Genomic DNA, 7,356 nt, shown 5'->3' with positions numbered 1-7,356 from the left:
AGTGCTCAGAAAATTAAATATATCTACATATTTAGTCAAAATCAATTACATTATTTTATCTTATTCATAGCATAAATGTTCACAAAGATTACTAAAAAGAGATTGAATTAGACTACAGCAAATTGGCAAACTTTACCTTGTATCTGTTTCCACCGAGTTTGTTTGGGGCGTTCTTCAACATATCAGCAATACTTGTCTCAACATCTCTTTCAGTTGCATTAGTGTGGGTGTTGATACAGGCTTCTGGAAAGTTATAAGAATTAATTAATATATATAATTATAATTCTTTTTGTCAGGAGACAAGAAGCCACAGAGTAATAACATTGTTGGCTTTTATTTAGGTGTTCCCCTGTTCTCCAGTCTTCCTCCGTCCCCTCGTCCCCTTTGTCCTCCCCAGCATTCTCCATTCCCCTGTCCCCTCGTCCTCCCCACCATTACCCTCTCCTCTGTTCCCTCGTCTTCCCCACCATCCCCCCTGTCGTCCTCCCCACCATTCTAAACTACCTCATCCCATGCATTCCATGATGGTCTGATGCTTCCATCTGAAAATTGGGAACATCAAAAGATCTGACTTTCCCAATTTTCTGATGGGAACATCAAATGATCTGATATTCCCATCACTGAAAAATAAAAACAGATAAAAAAAATGATATGAAAAAATAGAAAATAAAATATACTCATGAAATGAACAGAATGGTTAACAACGCAGCTCAATTGCAATGCAATGTCACAATAACATTTAAATATACTTTAAGATATAATCTAGAAGAAAATAAGGATATTGAAACGGTTCATGAACTCTATTTCAATAAAGGACACTATGGGGAACTTTGAAAAATAGTTATTGAGTATAATTAGACAGACTTGTTGCTAGGCAGAGGAGTAATGAGATATATGGCAAATTTTGCAAAATATACAATGAAGGTACACAAACATTCATACCCAAACAAAGCAAAATGCTAGGTAAGAACAAAGCATTTGGCCCGTAGGAGAAAGGAGATACCCACAAGACTAGAATACAAGTCATTAACAAGCATGCAAGTATAATACATAATACATGCAGACATATATATAATCCAAAAAAATGTCAAATTTACGTACTTATTATTACATTACAAATATCCAAGGTTTTGAAGACACGTTTCCTCTTGCGCCCAACGAGTGAATACTGAGACCAGACCCCATAGGTCCCTATCCTCCTCATCATTCGTCTCACTGTGTCTCCACAGCTTGCACCGCCCATTTGAGACAGCGTCTGGACCTGTTAAAATAATGCATAAGCTGTAAGGTAATAGAGAATAATATATATCTTTCAATCTCAACATTAGATTTTCTAATTTCCAACTGTATTAAATAAATAGCATTAAAATATTTTCCTTCTTAACTATTACAAAAATCAACGAATTTGAGTAACTTTTGCTTTTGTTTTATTTGTACCTTAAACATAACACTGAACAATCAATTATGTGCCACCCCACCTTCCTTCATCTGCAAAAAAACTAATCAAAAGACATATGTACAAGGCTAAAAAAATTCAGCAACACTTACCATACTCAGGCTAAAATAATGGCATTTACTATTTTTAAAAGATTATTAGCAAATTTACAGAAATGGTGCATTCGGAAGACAAAACCAATTTTTCACTTTTGACAATTGAGCACCTGCTACATCCAGATTCTAGGGAGGAAAGGAAGGACGATCTTACTGGATCCCATAGCCTCTCCGAGGCACAAACCAGGCTTTTACACAAACCCCCCCCCCCCTGCACCTGAGCTTTTTAAAATAGTAAATGCCACTATTTTTGCAAAATTATTACGAGATCTATTATTCTAGAGAATAATGCATATAAATGCATATATGCATATAAATACAAAAGTAAATCAAATCTTATCCTTGTATAATATACAAGCTGATGTGAGATCCCTGTCTACAGGTGGACTGGAACTATTATCCAGTAGGCAGTCTACTGTATTTTATCAAACCGTTATTAGTATAATAGATCTCGTAATAATTTTGCAAAAATAATGGCATTTACTATTTTTAAAAGATTATTAGCAAATTTACACAAATGGTGCATTCGGAAGACAAAACCAATTTTTCACTTTTGACAATTGAGCACCTGCTACATCCAGATTCTAGGGAGGAAAGGAAGGACGATCTTACTGGATCCCATAGCCTCTCCGAGGCACAAACCAGGCTTTTACATAACCCCCCCCCCTGCACCCGAGCTTTTTAAAATAGTAAATGCCATTATTTTTGCAAAATTATTACGAGATCTATTATACTAATAACGGTAAATAAATAATAAATAGTAAATAAATCAAAATCAGTTACATTATTTTATCTTATTCATAGCATAAATGTTCTCGAAGATTACTAAAAAGAAATTGAATTAGACTACAGCAAATTGGCAAACTTTACCTTGTATCTGTTTCCACCGAGTTTGTTTGGGGCGTTCTTCAACATATCAGCAATACTTGTCTCAACATCTCTTTCAGTTGCATTAGTGTGGGTGTTGATACAGGCTTCTGGAAATTTATAAGAATTAATTAATATATATAATTATAATTCACTTTGCTTTTCCCCATTCCACAGTCCTCTCGTCCTTCCCACTTCCCTGTCCCCACATCATCCCCACTATTCCCACTTCCCTGTCCCATCGTCCTCCTTACCATTTTCCCCTCCCCTGTCCTTCTTCCTCCCCCACCATCTCCCATTCACCTGTCCCTTTGTCCTCCCCAGCATTCCCCTGTCCCCACCATCCCCAACTCCCCAGTCCCCTCGTCCTCCCCACCATTACCCTCTCCTCTGTCCCCTCGTCTTCCCCACCATACCCCCCTCTCGTCCTCCCCACCATTCCAAACTACCTCATCCGATGCATTCTATAATGGTCTGATGCTTCCATCAGAAAATTGGGAACATCAAATGATCTGATATTCCCATCACTGAAAAATAAGAACAGCTAAAAAAATGAAATGAAAAAAATAAAAAAATAAACTATACTCATGAAATGAACAGTATGGTAAACAACACAGCTCAATTTCAATGCAATGTCACACAAAATTATTAAATCGAAATGAAAATAAATTGAAATCTATGAAAATTCAAATTATCAATACAATCGGAAATATTGAAATAATATCGCAACATAATATAGTGTGGGTTGCTCTTACGTGCAACAGACGGTGCTGTTTTTCAAAAAAGGCATGGTTTTACCTGTCACAAGTGTGGCATCTATACTTATACTCACGAAATGAACGGTATGGTAAACAACATAGCTCAATTGCAATGCAATGTCACAATAACATTTAATAACAATAACATTTAAATATACTTTAAGATATAATCTAGAAGAAAATAAGAACATTGAAACGGTTCATGAACTCGATTTCAATAAAGGACACTATGGGGAACTTTGAAAAACAGTTAATGAGTATAATTAGACAGACTTGTTGCTAGGCAGAGGAGTAAATAATGAGATATATGGCAAATTTTGCAAAATATACGGCACACAAACATTCATACCCAAACAAAGCAAAATGCTAGGTAAGAACAAAGCAGTTGGCCCGTAGGGGAAAGGAGATACCCACAAGACTGGAATACAAGTCATTAACAAGCACACAAGTACTACACTACACAACAACCGCACTACTACCAGAACTGGACGAATCACTACCAAAACAACACATTGCACATCACTACCAAAACAACACAACACAACACAAGCATTGGCAAAGAATTATAGACCAGTTGCACTAACATCCCACATAATAAAATTATTTGAGAGTGATCAGGAGTCAGATTACTAGTTTTATAGAGACCAATGACCTCCACAATCCAGGCCAACAAGGATTTAGAGCAGTTTCTATGATCGAGCCACTGAGATCTATAAAGAATTCTGATCAAGAAAGAGATCTAGGGGTGGTTTTAGATAGAAAACTATAACCTGAGGATCATATTAAGAACATTCTGCGAGGGGCCTATGCTACACTTTTTAACTTTAGAATTGCTTTTAAATACATAGGTCAAAAAGTTTTAAAAGTTTTAAAAGTTTTTTAAACCTCTCGTGTATCATGAGTGTGTTAAAGCATCAGATGGTGCATTCAGATGATGAATATTACCTAGTTCCTTCATCTGGGAAGAATGAACACATATTGGTGCATTCGGATGATAAAAACTAACTACTGTAGTTTAATTGATCAACAGACTGTATATCATATGCAGACTGTATGTGGATCTGCGGGCCACTCCAAACAACAGCCTGGTGGACCAAGCTCCACCAGGGCTAAAGCACAAAGTGATATAGATGTGATAGAGATATTATATATATATATATATATATATATATATATATATATATATATATATATATATATATATATATATATATATATATATATATATATATATATATATGTCGTACCTAGTCGCCAGAACGCACTTTTCAGCCTACTATGCAAGGCCCGATTTGCCTAATAAGCCAAGTTTTCATGAATTAATATATTTTCTCTATTTTTTTTCTTATGAAATGATAAAGCTATCCATTTCATTATGTATGAGGTCAATTCTTTTTTTATTGGAGTTAAAATTAATAGAGATATATGACCGAACCTAACCTATCTTTATAGGATAGGTTAGGTAGCTGAAAATGTTAGGTTAGGTAGTCGAAAAAACATTAATTCAAGAAAACTTGGCTTATTAGGCAAATCGGGCCTTGCATAGTAGGCTGAGATGTGCGTTCTGGCTACTAGGTACGACACATTATATATATATATATATATATATATATATATATATATATATATATATATATATATATATATATATGTATATATTATATATATATATATATATATATATATATATATATATATATATATATATATATATATATATATATATATATATATATATATATATATCGGACAATTAGTAAAAAAAAAAAAAAAAAAAAAAAATAAATTATTTTACCTTGTACCTAGATCCACCAGGCCTGTTTGGTGCCTGTTTCAGTACTTCAGACATCTGGAAGGTCACATCCTCCTCCTCAACTTGTGGATGTGCGTTGATAGATGATTCTGTAAAATTAAGTTATTTATATAATAATAAATTCAGTATAACAATAATATTCTGTAAAATTAAAAGTAATTTATACATCAATCAGATAAAACTCTCCAGAGATGGTGATACACAACATATAAAGGACAAGTTTCAGAACAAAATATGCATTTAGGAATAAGGTTTTGTACATGTAGGTAGCACATGAGAAAATAAGTGGAAGGTGATCAAGTTTATATTAACATGTTAATGACTTTGTTAAGGCTTTGCAAGAATGAAAAAATATTAATAATATAATATCACCTACCAATTAATTGTACATCATTTATAAGTCAATTATTTGCATTATTATTATTCAATACTAATGATATAAAAATGCATTTTGTAATCTACTATTTATGCAAGTATTAAGCACAGGATCATGAAATAAACTGCAAAATACTGTAATGGATAAACCAATTAATTTTACATTTTCCTATAGCTAAGTCAGTCAGTTCTATTAGCAGCAGAGAACAATTATGCCCAACCTCTATTAAATGAAACAATCTTAAGAGCAAGTGATAGAAATATAATCATTTATGCTTGGGATTATGGAATGGTTCCAAATATGAAAAATATCAAGTTTTTTGGTTAAAATTTTTTAACTTAAAATTTACATTTTTAAGTGAATTTTAAACTTTAAAAAAATTATTTAATTTTTTGGTTACTTACTTAAAATAACATTATATAGTTCTTGTTTTTGTAGAAATGCCAATTTCTTCTTTTGCCCTTCCAGACTGTATAGTGACCACAGGCCGTTTGTTCATATCTTCATTATTCTTCGAACTGTGGTTGCACAATCAGACCCACGTACACTGGTTAAAAGCATCACCTAAAAGCAACAACAAAAATGTAGTACACTGACGAATTTTGAATATATATATATATATATATATATATATATATATATATATATATATATATATATATATATATATATATATATATATATATATATATATATATATATGTATATATATATATATATATTATATATATATATATATATATATATATATATATATATATATATATATATATATATATATATATATATATATATATATATATATATATATATATATATATATATTAGTTGATTTTATACCCGCATTAGGTCAGGTGATAATACAATGAAGGTGATAATAAAGCCATTCACAACTGCAGGCCTAATAAAAAAAGGAGGTGGCATAGCAATATCTTACAAAGATACCTTCATCTGCAATAGTCTCATTAGTAATAGAGACGACTATTGTGAATATACCTTTGCCAAGTTCTCCAGTAAATCCCTTAAATCCTCCTTGACTATAAGTGCCATCTATAGATTTCCCAATACCGACATAGCTTCATTCTCAGATAACGTAAGGAATCTTATCATAAATAACAATCTCAACAAAAATCAAACCAACTTAGTGGTTTGTAATGGTGAACAAAACATGCAGATACTTATATATAACCTGTGAATAGAGTGTAATAACACCAAAACTATTTGTTTATTGTTTTATGACCATAATAATTGAATCACTAATATGATTCACTAATATATAATCCTAATAATAATCACTAATATATAATCCATTGAGCATGCTGCATCTCTTTCAGTCTTTTTGCAATTTGAACAAGAGGGTTTTTAATTGATCGAACCATATTCTTAAAGTAAAGTAAATGAGATGTATTCCATATTTTGCAAAATATACGATGAAGGCACACAAACATTCATGCCAAAACTGAAGGGCAGGATTTATGAGGAGACATTAGAGGCATTAAATATTCCAAACTAGAAGACAGAAGGAAAAGAGGAGATATGATCACTACGTACAAAACAGTAACAGGAATTGATAAACTTGATAGGGAAGATTTCCCGAGACCTGGAATTTCAAGAACAAGAGGTTATAGATTTAAACGAACTAAACAAAGATGCCGAAGAAATGTAAGACAATTCACTTTTGCAAACAGAATGGTAAACGGTTGGAACATGTTAGGTGAGAAGGTGGTGGAGGCCAAATCCGTCAAAAGTTTCAAAGCATTATATGACAAAGAGTGCTGGGAAAATGGGACACCACGAGTGTAGCTCTCCATCCATCTGATTGATAACCCAAATGAATTTTTCATGGATATGATACCAACATCAAATCATAAATCAGATGTGATCCTATCCCCACTGGATTTTGAAGAAGCCATAGACAGTATGCCTATGCACTCTGCACCAGGCCCTGACTCTTGGAACTCTATATTCATCAAGAACTGTAAAAAACGTTA

At 32.6% G+C, this 7,356-nt stretch overlaps 1 long non-coding RNA gene across 1 annotated transcript; it reads right to left on the bottom strand.

Moving 5' to 3' along the window:
- Positions 1 to 1,107: 1,107 nt before the first annotated feature.
- LOC138372203 (uncharacterized) lies at positions 1,108 to 5,309 on the bottom strand. Its single transcript, XR_011230730.1, has 3 exons — positions 4,972 to 5,309; positions 2,422 to 2,528; positions 1,108 to 1,261 (listed from the first exon to the last, which is right to left on the bottom strand). It is a non-coding gene; the product is annotated as an uncharacterized lncRNA (long non-coding RNA).
- Positions 5,310 to 7,356: the final 2,047 nt, after the last annotated feature.

This window comes from Procambarus clarkii, chromosome 38 (genome assembly GCF_040958095.1).
Source record: "Procambarus clarkii isolate CNS0578487 chromosome 38, FALCON_Pclarkii_2.0, whole genome shotgun sequence".
Lineage (NCBI taxonomy): Eukaryota > Metazoa > Arthropoda > Malacostraca > Decapoda > Cambaridae > Procambarus > Procambarus clarkii.
The sequence above is the reverse complement of the archived record's forward strand: the minus strand, read 5'-3'. Positions and strand labels throughout refer to the sequence as shown.